Source organism: Podarcis cretensis (genome assembly GCF_951804945.1).
Source record: "Podarcis cretensis genome assembly, chromosome: 12".
Taxonomy (NCBI): Eukaryota; Metazoa; Chordata; class Lepidosauria; order Squamata; family Lacertidae; genus Podarcis; species Podarcis cretensis.
In genome coordinates, this window is record NC_137181.1 from 49,989,903 (window position 1) to 50,007,739 (window position 17,837).

The window sequence follows — 17,837 nt, forward strand, 5'->3', positions numbered from 1 at the left end:
TCATTGAGTTTCCGAACTCTGGATCTCTGATGAGCTGACGGATCTGAGGACCGTCAAAGATGCCAGCTTTCAACTTCTCCATGGTCAATCCTGGAAAAGCCTGGCACAAGTAAGTGAAGCAGTCACCATCCTTGTCCAGAGCCTTGGTGAACTGCTTGATTAAGCCAAGCTTGATGTGCAGCGGTGGGAAGAGTATTCTGTCTCTGTCCACCAGAGGGTCGTTGATGACGTTCCTTTCTTTGCAAGGCACCAATTCCTCCCACACAGGCCAGTCCTTCTTCGTGTAATGCTGAGCACGGTCCCTACTATCCCACATGCACAGAAAACATGGGTACTTGGTGAAGCCAGACTGTTGTCCCAACAAAAAGTTCACCATTTTCAGGTCCACACAAAGAAACCACTTATGCTGATCATAACCAATTTTCTCCAGCACATGCTTCACCGCTTCATAGTTCTCCTTCAGTGTAGTTGAGTGAGCCAGGGGTATAGAGGCAAACTGGTTGCCGTTGTGTAGCAGAACACATTTCAGTGATCGCTTGCTGCTGTCAATGAACAGTCTCCAATCTTTGGGTTCGTACTGTGGCACTCCAAGCTTGAGCAGAAGCTGCGCAATATTTGCACAGTACACCAAGTCCTTCTCTTCCGAGAAAAAACAGAGGTACTCTTGATGCCTGTTGCGGAAGAAGCTGATGCGAGCACTGTCAGAGAGGAGGTTTTTTTCCTTCAATCTGGATTCCAACAGTTCGGCAGAGTCCTTTGACAAGCTGAGGTCGCGAACTAGATCATTCAACTCCTTTTGGGAAAATGGATGTGGACCATCATCTTCAAGAACCACTTCTTCTTCTTCATGTCCTTCAACACTGGAGACATCTTCTTCACTAATGTCAGGAAGTTCTCCGAAGATAAGCACTGGAATTTCATCACAATGAGCTACAGGACGACGTGCTGATTGAAGATCAGGATACTTCGTGGGGCAGCTGCCCCATTAACTTAGTTTTAATCCCCCAACTTTATGCTTTGCTGGACCAATTTATGGAAGATTTCGAGGTTTTATGACTTCAAACTGATCCCTTTTCGACACTATCTTTTTTTTTTTTTTTTTAATAAATATTTATTAAGATTTTTTTTTTTAAAATACAAAATGCAAAAATAATAAACAATATAACATGGGTCATGACATATTTTTCAGAGCTTCTTTGGACTCCCTCACGTCTCCCACTCCCACTTACATCGTTATAAATTTTTCCAGCAATTTATCATCTTGTTTATATTCTTAAATTTTGTTCAATTAATTTGATCTAATCTCCGCAAATTTTATATTTCCCTCAATCTCACTTATCGTCAATTTCAAATCTAATTCAATGATAGGCAATTATTTATGATCTAGCATCCTTCTTAGCCTTCAACCAAATTACAATACTTTTGTAGATATATCTTGAATTTCTTCCAATCTTCTTCAACCCTCTCTTCTCCCAGGTCTCGGATTCTGCCCGTCATCTCGGCCAGTTGCATATAGTCCATCAGCTGCATCTGCCACTCTTCCAGTGTGCCCTTTTCGACACTATCACCCAGAACTATCGGACCTGAATACTTCTTGTCATTAAAATAATCATTTCCAATCAAAACAATTATTTGACAAGGCATTTTACCCCCACCAACTTCTTCTAAAATGCTCCACACAAGCGTACATGTGAACAAAAACGTAAAAAAAGACATGTGGCCCTAGCTCAAAAACTTGACCTGATTGAGCAAAACCAATGTGATTTTATGATTCAGTGCATCAGATTCATCCTAAATCAGCTGAAAAAATGCAGACAACAAATTTGTTGTTGACCAGTGTAATGCATGTAGTTCAACTATACATTAAAATGAAATGGTTTTTAAGATTTTCGCATGTCAGTGTTCTATTGTTTTGTTCTGTTATGACAAGATGAGTCATAGGTGGAAACTATTATCAGTATCTACCTCATGGTTTGTTTCCAACTGTTTTTTGAAAGTTGCTAACTTATGAGTCTCTAATTTATTTTTCTTCCAGCTATAAACTTTACCCTCTTAATCATCTCTAAAATCCCTCTGGATTTTTTTAAATTGTAGACCTTGCATTCTGGTTAATTATTATATGACTCCTTGATGAGCTCACATGGTTGATCAGATCTGCTATTATATTATCCGTTTTTCTTTTAAGTTCTTTCTTAATCTCTTTAGTCCCCTTTATATTTTTTAAACTGATTATAGAATTGTAAAGTTGGGGGACCTGGGGGTCATCTAGTCCAACCCCCGGAATGCAGGAATCTCAACTAAAGCATCCATGACAGATGGCCAATCATTTGTTGAAAATTGCCATCCACTTATTTTTAAATTCCTCATTTAATGGAAACATGCCTTGTTCTTTTAGAATACTCAAACTTCTTGGGACAAGAGTCTTCTTGCAATAATCCCACTGTGCTTCAGATTTCATATATTTCATTTTTAAGAGCTCGTATTTATCTCAAAGAGCTGATGCATTAGGTATGATCATTTGGATTACTGCAATGTAATGGGGGCTGCCTTTGAAAAGTGCTCAGAAACTTCAACCGTCAAAGCTGTCAGTCTGCTTTGGGGCACAATTCAAAGTGCTGGTTATGACCTATAAGGCCAACATGGCTTAGGTCCAAGCTATCTGAAACAAGCTATTCCCTCAAACAAACCTGCCCGTGCTTTGAGACCTTTGGGGAACTCCTTTCTCTCAGTCCCAGCACCTTCATGGGAACGCTTGGTGGGAATGCAGAACAGGGCCTTCTCAGTGGCTGTTCCCACACTTTCGAACTCCCTCCCTAGAAAGGCTAGACTGGCTCCCTCCTTGCTGTCCTTCTGCCAGTGAAGACGGTCTTCTTCCAACAGGCTTTGGGGAACTGACTGCTTTTAACGAATGGGCTGATGCCATGCTGTTTTTATTGTAATTCACTGTATGTTTTTGATACTCTCTCTCTCTCTCTCTCTCTCTTTTCAGGTCATGTATCCACAGCAGGAACCAGGCAAGGAATGACTGCTGGGAGGAGTGCAGAAAGAAGAGATGTCATGGTATGCATGCATCAGCATAGCCAGACACCTCCATCTGCCCCAGCTGCAACAAAACATGTCACTTCTGCACCAGTCTCTACAGCCACAACTCTCCAAAAGTTTGACTTCACCCCATGAATCTGTCTGGGGAAAATCTGAACTTGTACAAAGATAATTATGAGAAATTATGGAATGAAATCAAGAGAGATTTGGAGATATGGTCAAATTTAAAATTGTCATTAATGAGCCGGATTTCAGAGGTTAAGATGAATGTGTTGCCAAAGATGCTTTTTTTGTTTCAAGCCCTCCCAATTATAGACAATGTGAAATATTTTAAAGAATGGCAGAAAGCTTTATCTAGATTTATCTGGCAGGGCAAAAAACCCAGAATTAAATATAAATTACTTACGGATTCTAAAGAAAGAGGGGACTTTCCCTGCCAGATTTGAAAATCTATTTTGAAGTAGCAGTGCTTTGCTGGATTAAAGAGTGAATACAACTGGAAGATACTGATGTATTAGATTTGGAGGGATTCGACAATGTGTTTGGATGGCATGCATATTTATGGTATGATAAGGTAAAGGCCCATAATGCATTTAAAAATAATGTAATTAGGACACCGTTGTACAATGTTTGGATAAAATATAAAGATCATTTAGAAAGGCAGATGCCCAGATGGCTTTCACCAGTGGAGGCAAAGGCCCAGAAAAAGTTAAATATGGATACCAAATGGTTCAGATATTCAGATTTATTATTGGAGGATAAAGAAGGATACAAGCTAAAACCATTTGATCAAGTTAAAGATAAGTTAAATTGGTTACATTATTACCAAATTTATGAATTGTATAAATTAGATAAGAAAAACGGATTTTTCTGTCTAAAATGTATAAGTTACTGTTGGAGTGACATACAAAGGATGAACAAGTTAAATCAGTGATGATAGATTGGGCAAGGGATGTATGACATAACATAATGTTTGAGGGTTGGGAAAGATTGTGGAAGAAAGGGGTTAAGTTCACTGCATGCACAATGTTAAAGGAAAATATAATGAAAATGATGTATAGATGCTATTTGACTCCTGTTAATCTAGCAAAGATTTATCATAACTGTGATAATTTATGTTGGACATGTAAAGAAAAAGAAGGAACTTTTTATCACATGTGGTGGACCTACCCCAAGGTGAAAGACTTCTGGGAAACGATTTATAATGAATTGAAAAAAAATGTTGATATACATTTATTAAGAAACCAGAGGCCTTTCTTCTTGGAATAACAGGTTTGGAATTGCCCAAAAAAGATGTTAAATTATTTTTGTATGCCACAATTGCTGCTCAAATTTTACTAGCTAAAAAGTGGAAAATGCAAGAAATACCAACTGTGGAAGAATGGCAGGTGAAGATGATGGATTTTTCGGAGCTAGCTGACCTGACCGGAAGAGTCCGCGACCAGAACGAGGAGGAGTACCAGGAAGAATGGACGAAATTTAATGAATATTTAGTTAAATACATTAATTGGAAAAAGCTTGCAATTACCAGTTAGGTTTAGGATTTAAATAAGTTATGTGATGAATTAACATGTTTAATGATAAGTTGGGAAGATAGAATGATGTCAAGTGAATAAGTTAAGTTTATAAGAATTTTGATTTGGAAAACTGTTAAAACGATATGCATTGAAATTCAACTAGGGGGATATGAGGAAGTCACTCAACAATGTTAATAAGATTAGTTTAAATAAGGTTATGATTTATGTTTGTTTTTGTTTTTTTTGTTAGTGTGTTTATAATTTTGTGAAAATCAATTAAAAAAAATTGGGGAAAAAACAAAAGTTTGACTTCACCCCTGAAGGCACACTCTTGCATTGTCTCCTGAGACAGACAGATACTACACAATTTTACACACACACACATACATATAGTGTATATTTGTTGTTGTTGTTGTTTAGTCATTTAGTCGTGTCCAACTCTTCATGACCCCATGGACCAGAGCATGCCAGGCACTCCTGTCTTCACTGTATATTTACGTAATATTTAATTCTATCAATATTTAATTGTGTTGTTTTTTTCTTGTCCCCCCCCCATGTTTTTATATGTTCTTTTATTTTTCTGTAAGACACATTGAATCCCTATCAGGGAAAAAGGGAGGGTATAAATAAATAAATAAATAAATAAATAAATAAATAAATAAAAGTGCTGTTGAAAAGGAGGAAGTATCTAATAGTTGTGCTATCAGTTCTTCTGTGTAACTAAATGTATCTATTTCGTTGGCCATTAGGACCTTCCCAGGAAACCCACAATACAGGTTGAACATAAAAGGAAATATATCACATCAAACTGAAGACATGTGATTAAAAAGAAAAGATTGGGTTATAACTGTGGCTGGGGGCGTCAGAGAGACAGCAAACATCACATTTTTGCACACACAACAGCTAAAGAATTCCAGGATGTCAAGGGTAAAGTGTTAAAAACACAACCTACACCCACGTAAGTCAGATTTTTACTGACAGAATAGTTTCCGAATTTCAGAGTACCAATCCTGAAATGCATGTGAACATGTCGGATATTTACTGGTTGAATACCAAAATGGAGAAGGGCGATATTTTGGGGGGCAATATTTTAAGGAGCAGATGTTCCATTAGAACACATAACATAACCCGGTCTCACTCTTCAAAAAGGGTAGGAATCACTCTGATGGTGTGGGGGGCAATGTGAGTATACTTCTATAAACAATCCATCTGGTTGGACCACAGTCATTGTTTCTGACATGCAATATGACGTTTGCTTTCATGCTCTCTCTATGATTATCCTAAATCTTCTATAGAACCCTATCAATATCACTACCATGATAGTCCAGGGACGTAATTGGTCTCAGTTACGCTAGTGAAGTGCCTTTTGTAACTTTTCTATCCTTCCTTAATATGAACATTTCTTTGCAATGGCAGCCTGGTTAAGATTGATTTTCTTTTCCCTCTGTTGCTTATCTCAAGTTCATACGTTTGGCTTCTGTTATTGACTTTCATGTTGGCTCATATATCATCCCATTAAGAGCGCAGGCAAATCAATGTTTCTCACTAAACATATGCTGCTGAATTGCTTTTTACATGGAGAGCGTTTACAGGAACAGAAATCAGTAGGACTCATACTGACATTGTGTAACCAGCAGCTGTATTCTTAACTCCACTGTGGTCTGTGAAACTATTCCAGTGGCTGTAACTTAGCACAGACTTTGCATCCTTTTCTTCTTTCTATTGAAAAAGAGAGCGTACCTTACTTTGATGAGGAAAGGAAGGCTTTTTGAGGCCAAGCGAAAAGCTCTCCTTGAATATTTCATCCCCAGCTGGTGTCAGTGAGCTCACAGCTTATGATATCAATGATTTTGTAGCTTTAGGGAAAATATAGGTTTAGCAAGGTTCAGGGCAGATGATAGCTTCCCCTGCTTTCACCATAAGCTCATTTTGCAGGTTTTTATTGTGTTTAAAGAACCTGCTAGACTTGTTTGCCCAAAAGAAAACAGGGAATGAAAAGAAATGTGCATGCACAGAATGGAAAACGAGGCCTCTCTATAAACACAACCAACTATTTTGAAAGCTATTATCTCCAGAATTGTAAGAATTGTGATACCTTGCCAAATCACCACACACACACACACACACACACACGGTTGTCAGTTGAAGTTGGCATGTTTCTGCTTAGTTTTCTCCTGTTTCCAACAGACTACATGCATCTGGAAAAAGTGTGTGCACGCATACAGACAACACTCATGCGCACATAAGCTGCATTCTCACATAGTGATAAGCCAAACGATGGCTTCACTCAAACGTGTGAATGTGTTGATTCCTGTGAAGGAGACTGCAGGTGTTTTGTCTATCTCCTCCCCAGGCTGTTTAGGTCGGTGTAGCAGCTAAGCCATGGTTTAGCTTAGCATGTCACCCAAACCTTGGATTGTGGTTAAGGTATCTGCTTCCACGATCTACAGCCAAGGTTTCTCCCATGGTTATAGATTGTGGAGCAAAGACCTTAAATCAAGATCCCATGTTTGGATGACACACTAAGCCAAACTATGGTTTAGCTACCTTTCTGCACTCAGCTAAAAAGACTGGGGAGGAACAAAGCACTTGCAAACCTTTTGCTGAAAGCCAGCACTCTCACAGTTGTGGTAAACCATACTGCGACTTATCGAGGCATGTGAACCAGATCACTATTATATCTCCCTCCCTGAGCACAACACAGCCAAAAGGAGCTGATAAGCTGCCTGTGTGGACAAAAAAACCTCAAAAAAACCCAACTTGAATATTTGTGGAACAAAAAAAGTGGCCATTTTTTATTGCAAAGAGGAAGAAGAAACACTTGAGTTTGTTGAAGGCACCCATGCTGGAATCTGCCAGTTGGTTAGCTTGGCTCTAGTTCAGCAGCATCCACAGTGTTCAGCTGCTGCCTCGATTGCCTCTGTACTTCCACTGAGTGCTTAACCTCTCTGCTTCTGCAGCAGATGGGCTGAAATCTCTGTAGGGAACGTGTGTGATATTTACGGCCAGATTAGCTAGAATATAAGAACAGCCCAATCCATATGAGATAATCGATGGGTACCAGCAGATGTGATAGCACCACAGTAATTAGAAATGGAAAACTACTGATGCAACTTTAGTTATTGTGGGGAGAGGCAAATTAGAAAACCCGAAGCTTAAGGGCATTCTGTTTATTTACCAGAGACTTGACAACTGTATGTCATACAATTGATGGGCCCTCCCTATACAAGAGTTCGCTGGTGACTAATTTTATCTGTGGCTGTAGATCTGTTTGGTTGTCAGGTAAGTACTTCTCTTCATGTCAGATAGTTTTAAGGGGGAGCAGGAAACACTCAGGGCCTGGCGCTCATTTGTCTTTGTGCCTTTGTGTCTTTGACATGGAAACTCTGTCCTTCCACACCAGAAGCACAACTGTTCATAAGAAGAACCCTGGAGGAGCAGGTCAGTAGTCCACCCAGACCAACATCCTATTCTCACAGTGACCAGACAGATACCTATGGGAAGCCAGCCACCAGAGAGTGTGAGTGCAACTGGGCAGAGTGCCTCCAGTTGTGAAGGTAGAACAAAGCCATAGCCTTTGTGGAAAATGGAGAGGAGAGAGCTCACTGCACATAGTTCGGCGCTCTCTCCCGCAACCAGTTTGGAGCTCCAGAGGAAGATACTGTTTTTTCACCGGTGCAGAAGCGATTAAGGTCTTAGGTCCCCATACGATGGAGCCTGCGCTTAAAGCAAACTTTGGCAAAGACCTACTTGCAGCGAGCCTGCCAAACTGACAGCCAGTCAAAATATGTCATGGAAATACCATCCAGCAACCCATGACATTGGTAGCACTAGGAAGCGGGTAGCGCTGTGGTCTAAACCACTGAGCCTCTTGGGCTTGCTGATCAGAAGGTTGGCGGTTCGAATCTGCACGACGGAGTGAGCTCCCGTTGCTCTGCCCCAGCCAGTATGGTGTAGTGGTTAAGAGCGGTAGTCTCGTAATCTGGGGAACCAGGTTCGCGTCTCCGCTCCTCCACATGCAGCTGCTGGGTGACCTTGGGCCAGTCACACTTCTTTGAAGTCTCTCAGCCCCACTCACCTCACAGAGTGTTTGTTGTGGGGGAGGAAGGGAAAGGAGAATGTTAGCCGCTTTGAGACTCCTTAAAGGGAGTGAAAGGCGGGATATCAAATCCAAGCTCCTCCTCCTCCTCCTCCTCCTCCTCCTCTTCTTCTTCTTCTTCTGCCAACCTAGCAGTTCAAAAGCACGCCAGTGCAAGTAGATAAATAGGTACCACTGCAGCAGGAAGGTAAACAGTGTTTCCGTGAGCTCTGGCTTCCATCCCGGTGTTCCATTGTGCCAGAAGCGGTTTAGTCCTGCTGGCCCCATGACCCGCAAAGCTGTCTGTAGACAAACACCAGCTCCCTCGGCCTGAAAAGTGAGGTGAGCGCAGCAACCCCATATCTGCCTTTGACTGGACTTAACCATCCAGGGGTCCTTTGCCTTTACCTTTTACCTTTCTGGGCTGTTCCACTAGCCTTTCCAAAGAGTTATCATACAGTAGAGGTCAGAATGAACCAAACTCCATTGTTACTGAGCTAAATGGCAGCATGACTTCTAGTTAGGCAGTAGCATTAAGAGATCATTTCTGGCCCAGAACAACTTGATTTTGGGTGCGAGAAACGCTCTGGTTTTTTTCCTTAGTGATTTGGAAATTTCTCTGGATGTTCACCTAGCAGTCAAAAGATCCCTACCACTCCACTCTGTTTCTCTTGAAACATCTGGTCCTTGGGAATCTCAATTCAATTCAAAAAAGTCTGAGCAACACACTACTTGGGCCCACAGCAGTCAGTACCAGGAGGCACCCCAAAGAAAAAAGGCAATTTTGAATGCCATTTCCTGCCATTTGTAAGCAGACTATTCATATTAACTTGGCATTCCCCAGCAGAATACTTTTTGGATTGCCCAGTTCCTTTCAAGGCTGTTTCACTGATTTTCTATCCCCATCTGTTTGAATATAGAGCTGCCAAATGGTAATAGGTCAAGAGGCCATTCATTCTTCCCTGCCTCTGACTATTTTGCCTTCCACCCACCAGCCCACCACTTAAAAAAAATACAATTAATTCCTCAGTGTTTTCAAACAAGCCCAGCAGAGGTGCATTGTGAGCCAGTGCCTGCAAAGTGAATTTATCGTGTGGGTGATTTAAGCAGTGGTGGGCAACCTGTCACTCTCAGCCTAATTTCATGGGTGGAGTTGTGGACCTTGGAAGAAGATAAGGAAGGGGGAAATGGGAGGGGGGGAGTCAAAATGGATGGAGCAGTGGAAGGGAGAAAGTGGGAGCTCTCTCCAAGTAGCCAGTTCAGACCTCTGCAATAGTGACTGGTCCTTCCTTTGGGAAAGAGAGAGGAAGGGAAGGAGGAAAGGGGAAGACAGTAAGCAGATATGGATGAATCTGTCCATTTTGGTTCCTCCCAGCCTGTCATGCTTCCAATTTTAAATTCAGTTCCTCCACAGTTCTGCAGCAATTTGCCCTTTTTTTTGTAAAAACAAATGAACAAACCATACACAAAATCCTTATGGAAATCCATCTGCATTGTTGTGCCAATTTCTCCCAATAAACACATTTTTATCCAGAAAATATCTAGCATTTAGTGCTTAGTCACAATTAAGCAGGGGTGGGGTGGGGAAATAAGATAAAGGATGTTTTCAAAGGTCTATCAGTTGTTGCTGAAGTAACGCAACACTAGGAAACATAAACATATGTTAAAGTGGAATGAAGGAAGAGACACCAGGTGATCTTTCTTTCTTTCTTTCTTTTTAATTTGGGAAAGGCTCAACATTTTGAGCGGTGAAAACCTAGAAGGAACGCTGCTTTAAAAATGTCAATACAATTACGCTGGATACCATGGAAGAGTAAAGTGACAAGCTAGACAGGGGGTGTCAAATCCTGCCCCTATAAGCAAATGGAAGAAAATAGGAGTTGGGTGGTTGTTGTTTTTTCATTTATGGTTGGAATGCTAGACAGAAAGGAAATATTAGTGAATGGCTATAAAAAGGTAAAGGGGTAAATAGACCCCTGACCATTAGGTCCAGTCATGACCGACTCTGGGGTTGTGGTGCTCATCTCACTTTATTGGCCGAGGGAGCCGGCGTACAGCTTCCGGGTCATGTGGCCAGCATGACTAAGCCACTTCTGGCAAACCAGAGCAGCGCACGGAAACGCCGTTTATCTTCCCGCCGGAGTGGTACCTATTTATCTACTTGCACTTTGACATGCTTTCGAACTGCTAGGTTGGCAGGAGCAGGGACCGAGCAACGGGAGCTCACCCCGTTGTGGGGATTTGAACCGCCGACCTTCTGATCAGCAAGCCCTAGGCTCTGTGGTTTAACCCACAGTGCCAACCGCATCCCATGTGAATGGCTATAATTATAGTCAATTTTTTAAACTGATAAATTTAGTTGTTAACCTACTATTGTGCCTTTTTAATTATAGTAAAGGTTACTGGATCACTAGGAAAATTCAGGTGCAGACGGTACAATTTGTTTTGCAAGGAATCTTTATGCTAAATATTGGAAGATAGATTCTAAACCAGGCAACATAAAAGTAGGTGGCAAGTGGTAGGAACAAGCTAAGAAACACTGAGTTGATGTGAAGAAAACACATGGCATATAAAGAAATAGGATAACTTCTAGTTAACTCATATTCAGAATAAACTAACTGAAATAAATGGACTTAAAGAATTCACATTAATTTAGATGCTCTTCTCTGACTTGATTGGCTATCACCCTTTTTAAGCAAATGGAATCCAGTAGTCCAATTTGCACAGCTATTTAAATATTTTAGATGTTTAAGATCTTTAGGGTACTTTAATAATACTTCTTATTCTTATTTTATTTATATGCAACCCATCTGTCTGGGTTGCCCCAGCCACTCTGGGGTGGAATCTACACACATTTAAAAAACCATTCTGTAAAAGCATTTTAAAAATACATTGAATTTTCCACAAGGCTCACCACTGCCATCTAGTGTCACATTGTATATTGCACTTAAAACACACTTAAACTGTTTTATTGGTAGCTATATAGCTGAGTCCTGGGTGACTCCAAACAAAATATTAAAAGCACAATGAAACATGTACAAAAACTATTGAAGATACTTAGGATGTTTAAACAAAAAGTTTTAATAAGATAGGTTTATATGCAGTCCTTTTTTCTTAAAAAAAAGTTTAGGGGTACTCTCATTTTGACTCAAGAAAATCACCATTTTATAGTTCAAATTTGGAAAAATAAATACAGTAAATGGACAAAAGTACAAAGATTCACAAAATGTTTAAGGGTATGAGTACCCCTGCGTACCCCAGAAAAAAGGTATGTTTATATGTATGGCTATTTTTGTAAATTGATTAGCTCCCTCCTTTTCTGGTTAAAATAATGAACAGCTCCCCCCCCCCAAAGAGAGAGAAATAACATTGATAGGCTAGAGACTTTCGCCATATACAGCAAAGGACATTTTCATAAGGATTATTGATCATCATAGACAGCAGAAAGCAGGGGTGGCGCATCCTATTTTGCTGCCTGAGGCAATACAGGAAAGTGGTGTCCCGCTACCACTGCCCTGCAGCCGAAGACTCCCTTACTTGGGTTGTGCAGCAGCACCCATGAAGCAATGAGGATAGGTTCCGTCAAGATCTCATGGCACATATGAGCTCTCACGAGATTTTGGGGACAGCTATTGTAATGGTTGTAAGGGGGTTACTTGTGCGTAAATTGCCTTCGGTTTAGTTAGATTGTCTGCCCAACCATGCTTAGGCTCACAGCTCGCCCTCCGTGACCTGTTAGCCACTTACAGAATCCGTCAGTGGGCGTCTCTTGAACCTCTTCCAGCATAAGAGCTGTTTGACGCCAAGTCTCCTCCTATGCTCCCTGCGCAGAACTCGTCTGCGCAAGTAAGGGGAAGGCAGGGGCGTGCCAGCGCTCTCTCCACTAGTTTCTGTTGAAGGGTCTTGGAGCCCTGTCTCCAATTCCTCCATCTCCCTCTCTCCTCTACTGGTGTTACGTTGAATTCCTTCCCCCCTGCTGGTCCCCTCTCCGGCATCGCTCTGGAGCCCTGCCTCCGCCTCTCGCTCTGGTGTCAGTTCCCTGACAGCTATGCAGAGATGAAATCTGTGGTCTGTAATGATCCAAAATATTTAAACATGCACTGTACACAGTGTCAGATTTACGTATAAGCTAAACAAGTTATAGCTTAGGGCCCCACTCTCTTGGGGACCCCCCAAAAAATTAAAGGGGAAAAAACTGGATGTACATTTCCAAAATATAAGATAAAAAACAAAAAATAAAAATAAAATAAAACCTATATACAGCAACAGTGTTTTGTTTTGTTTTGTGTTGTGTAGGCTCCTATGATGTAAGTAAAATACATATTTTGTTATGTGCAAATGGCTTTAGATACCTATTAGGTCCATAAATTACCACATAGCATATATTCAACACAAAAACAGCAACAATTTGTTGTTGACAAAGGACAGCTGGACATATAAAGGGCCCCATTACCTTCAGTAGCTGAGGGCCTCATCAAACCTAAATCCGGCCCTGACTGTACACCAAAAGCTGTTAAGTGCTAATGACACACACATACACACACAAATATATATAGTAATATACAGTGGTACCTCAGGTTACATACGCTTCAGGTTAAATACGCTTCAGGTTACAGACTCCAATAACCCAGAAATAGTACCTCGGGTTAAGAACTTTGCTTCAGGATGAGAACAGAAATCGTGCTCTGGCGGCACAGCGGCAGCAGGAGGCCCCATTAGCTAAAATGGTGCTTCAGGTTAAGAACAGTTTCAAGTTAAGTACGGACCTCCGGAATGAATTAAGTTTCTAACCCGAGGTATCACTGTATATATAAAAAGGTAAAGGACCCCTGACAGTTAAGTCCAGTCATGAATGACTCTGGGGTTGCACGCTCATTTTGCTTTACTGGCCAAGGGAGCCGACGTTTGTCCGCAGACAGTTTTTCCGGGTCATGTGGCCAGCCTGACTAAGCCACTTCTGGCGAACCAGAGCAGCGCACGGAAACGCCGTTTACCTTCCCACCAGAGCAGTACCCATTTATCTACTTGCACTTCGACATGCTTTCGAACTACTAGGTTGGTAGGAGCTGGGACCGAGCAACGGGAGCTCACCCCATCGCGGGGATTTGAACCACCGACCTTCCAATCTGCAAGCCCTAGGCTCAGTGGTTTAGACCACAGCGCCTCCCGCATCCCTTAACACACACACACACACACACACACACACACACATATCTAGGCTTCAACATACAGAGGTGGGAGCAAGTTATTGAAAGATTAATATCATCCTGCTCTGATGTGACTCTTGCAGAGGTTGCAGTAAAACAGAACCAGCCCTGCCATCTTGTGGTATTCATAAGGCAGTAGGAGCCGACTGTTTCTACTTACTCCCGAGAAACAGGAATGAAAAAAGCAATTTGCTGTTATACATGGCAGAACCTTAAGCCACGATGAATGAAACAAAAGAACTTCTCAGATCATAAATATATGATAAGCTTTGTATTCAAATGCACCAGCTGACGAAACAACAAAGGATTGCCTTTTGGAATGTCGTCGCAGTCCGGGAAATGGAGTGCGAAGCATTGCAGTAAAATAGGCGATAGTCCCAAGTTTGTGCTTGGGGCAGCTAAAACAGGAGGAGGAAAGACAGGGGCTAGGGTAAGAATTTACGTAAATGCAGTTACATTTATTGTTGTCTTTATTACACTTACACCCCCAACTTTCCACCATGTAGGTCAAAGCAATCAAAGTGCCCACCCTCCATTTTATCCTGTGAGATAAATCAGGCCAAGAGATAGTGAGTTTCATGGCTGTGTGGCGATTTCAGCCTAGGTCTCCTCAATCCTAGCCCAACACTGTAACCTCTATATGCCTCTGGCTCAGGGCTCAGTTTTTGGATGAGGCTGACTTGGGCCAGTTCACAGAGAGTGGAAGCCCCCAGGCCCCTGAGATCACCTTAGAAGCCAGCATTAATTAGCACAACCGGATGTCTTCATCTGCCCCAGCTGCAGTGAAACATGTCTCTCCCCTTTCAGTCCCTGCAGCTACAGCAGGCTCTGTAATTCTCTGCAAAGCGCATTCCTCCCGTTGTCTTCCAAGACAGAAGGATGCCAACCAAGTCCCAATGTGTTCAGTTGGGCTTCTGTTCTGGCAAGGGTTTTTTGTTTGTTTTAAGCAGGAACTCAGGGGAACTGAGTTTTAAAATTTTTAATTTTTTTAAAAAAATTTATTATTATTATTATTATTATTATTATTATTATTATTATTATGTCTGGGGAGGACTGGAATGGTTATACACCCAATTCCTAAGCCAAAAATTCACCTATATCAGTAATCAATAAAGTTGTGGCCATTTCTAATACAGATTGTTGTCTGCTTGAGTTTATTAATCCCATTTTACATTTAGCCTCTCTCTCTGTGTGTGTGTGTGTGTGTCTGTGTGTGTGTGTGTGTTTGTCACTGCAACTGGGCCCACAATACACAAACTAACTAACTTTGTGGTGAGTTTCCCTTTTTTTCCAGGAAAAAAAAACTGTGTTCTAGTATGGTTTTGGATTACAGTCTTAAGGATCTGCCTAACTATCCACTATCAAAGTCAATGTCCTTGGCTTTTTCTTGGTGGGGTGGAAGAAGCCCAGCTTAAGGATCACTTTCAGTGCAGTTAAAAACATATGGATGCTGTTTGGGGAATCTGCAAACCTCTTCAAATAAATAGATAAGGAACACCCTCTAGCGGCACTTAAGAACTGAGCTGCGTGCACAAAATAGATTCTGATAAAGAAGGCTGTTACTCAAAGTAAGTAGCCTTGCATAAAGCATTTCCTCAAATATATTCAGCACACGAAGGCCAAAAACATAGATAAACACAGTACCATACCCTGAAAGAAAGCACTACAGAAAAATGCCAGTTGCCATTTAAATTTTAAATCCACTTAGGAAACAGTGGCCTCTATTGGAAAAACAATGTAAGTAGTAGTAGCCTGGGATCTGCAAAACCTCTGCAGAAGGCATGTCAACATCTCATCCATCAAACATCAGGAGGCAAAGCAGAGACACACAACTGGTGGAAGTTATTGTTGTTATTATTATTAAATGTATTTAATAAAAGAGGGAGCCCAGAGGGAAGAGGTTAGGGACCCCTGAGAAGGAGGACAGCTGCCCTTCACCCAGCTGGTGACCAGATCTTCTCACCAGGAGGAGGAGGGAAGGGGGTGGGCAGGACCCTCCCAGAATGCGCAGCCCTGCCAGACCTCGGAGGCTGAGATTGCACCCCATCATGGGAGACACCCCATGCTGCAGCAACACCAGCAACTCACCAGAAGCCATTGTCTTCCTTTGACTCTTGTTCCTGAGGGTCATCAGAGGGGCGATGGAATCAGCTTGGATCAGTGGCCTAAAGGAAATGACTGGCAGAATCCGAGACCAGGGAGAAGAGTCGGTAGAAGAAGATTGGAAGAAATTTAAAGACTATTTACAGAAATATTGTAAAATTAAGGAATGTTAGAAGGATGTTGGAATGAAGATATGTGGTTTTAGTAGTAATGTTACAAAGGAGTATTTAAAGATGGATTATTAACAGATGAGAATGTAAAGTTATAACATATTAAGATAAATTAGTAAGATAAAAGTAAAAATGGAAAGGATTTGCTGAAATAATTAATTGAACTAGAATACAAAAAAGGGAGGTGTGAGGAGGTCAGGGAAACAAGCAAATGAAAGTTAAGGCATTGAAAGGTTGACTTGTTTTTAATTGTTTTTATTTTTTGTATTTTGTATTTTTTGTTTCTTTTTCCTTTTTCTGTTCTTATTCTTGTAACTTTTTTTTTGAAACTTTAATAAATATTATTATAAAAAAAAGGATCAGTGGCCTAAAAATGAGGGACAGAGACATCCATCAGTGGGGGGGGGGGGAACTAACCCTTCACCACCCCAAGCCCAGGGGGGACCTCTTATGGAATATGCATGCTTTTAACCACTTTATTTCATTCTAACTTTGTAGATTAAGTTTTAAAAGTTGTTCCTATAAGCCAGATGAAGCCTTAAGTTGTATGCTTTGCCGAATAGAAGGCATCAGCCCTGATGATATGGAAGAGTTCAAGGCTCAATGACAGCAGAGCAACCAGGACAGGACCATGGCATCCACATGTGTTCGTGTTGTGTGCGCATGCACTGTGTAGGGCATAGCTGTCAGCTTACAGATTTTTTAAAATAAGGGACCAGCAGCCTCGAAAATAAGGGATCAGCAGCCAAAATAAGGGATTTTAGACAACCAGCTCCTTTCCTTTCCCCCATAACAGTCAATCGAAGGAGCCTCCAAAACAAATCCAAAAGGCCCCCCCCCCAGAGATCGCCGCCCGCCATTGTACTCAACCAGCTCCTTTCCTTTCCCCCCACCATGTACCCTCACTCCAGACAGACCTTTTCCCCGGCAAGGGTGAGTGGACCGTCAATGACATATCCATCCGATTCCGAGCACAGGTATGTTCAACTTCTGAGCCCCTCCGAGCCAAAGGCAGAAAGCCCAGCCAACAGCCAAACGAAGCCTCAAGCGGTGGTTCCCACAGCGCAGCAACCCGGCAAAGGGGATGCAGCAAGGGAAACCACTGTCACCTCTCCGCTGGGAAGCGCTGAGCAAAGGCGAGTCCCCAGGCAACGCGGCTGATTTGATCAGCACAAGGCATGCAAGCTCCACCCCCCAGTCGTTCTTAGACTTCTTATTGGGTGAGCAACGCAGCCAAGCAACACAGTTGGAGCCTCCCTCCTCCCTGGCCGGCAGGAAGGGAGGGAGAGGAGCTGCTGCCTTTGAAACCCGGGAAATTTAAGGGACATCATCAATAAGGAACAGCAGCAGGACGCGGCGTTGGGATAAGGGACTTTCCCGCCAAATATGGGACGGTTGACAGCTATGACAGTGTAGGGGTGCTATTTGCTGAAGGTACAACTGAAATATGAAGGGGAGAGGGGAACAATGGGGCTTAAAAGGGAGACCCCTGCCTTCTTTCAGAAGCATTTCAACTGCAGGCGCCGACTCTTCGGCTTCAGGAACACTATGAGATCTTTCAGAAGCAGGGCGTTCAGGCCTAACACAGAGACAGACAGGCAGACAGACAGAGTGAGGGATTGTTGCTCCCCCGCTCCACTTATCCTGAAGAGAACATCTAGGTGCCAGGCTACAGAACCAGGTCAAAGGCCCAGCAAGTCAGAGAGACAAAGGCAGCTGG

The 17,837-nt window shown here is 42.1% G+C and overlaps 1 protein-coding gene across 9 annotated transcripts in view; it reads right to left on the reverse strand.

The window, feature by feature from the left end:
- Positions 1-17,837, reverse strand: part of LOC307199533 (rho guanine nucleotide exchange factor 12-like) — a 109,908-nt gene that overhangs the window by 70,225 nt on the left and 21,846 nt on the right. For 2 of the 9 annotated variants that reach the window (XR_013831996.1, XR_013831997.1), the window contains 3 exons: positions 17,611-17,696; positions 15,933-16,009; positions 14,014-14,242 (listed from right to left, as the gene is read on the reverse strand). The gene's annotated coding sequence lies outside the window, so the exon portion shown is untranslated. Of the gene's footprint in view, positions 1-7,323; positions 7,574-14,013; positions 14,243-15,932; positions 16,010-17,034; positions 17,697-17,837 lie in introns of those variants that run through there. The other 7 variants (XR_013831994.1, XR_013831995.1, XR_013831998.1 and 4 more) reach the window with 7 other exon arrangements.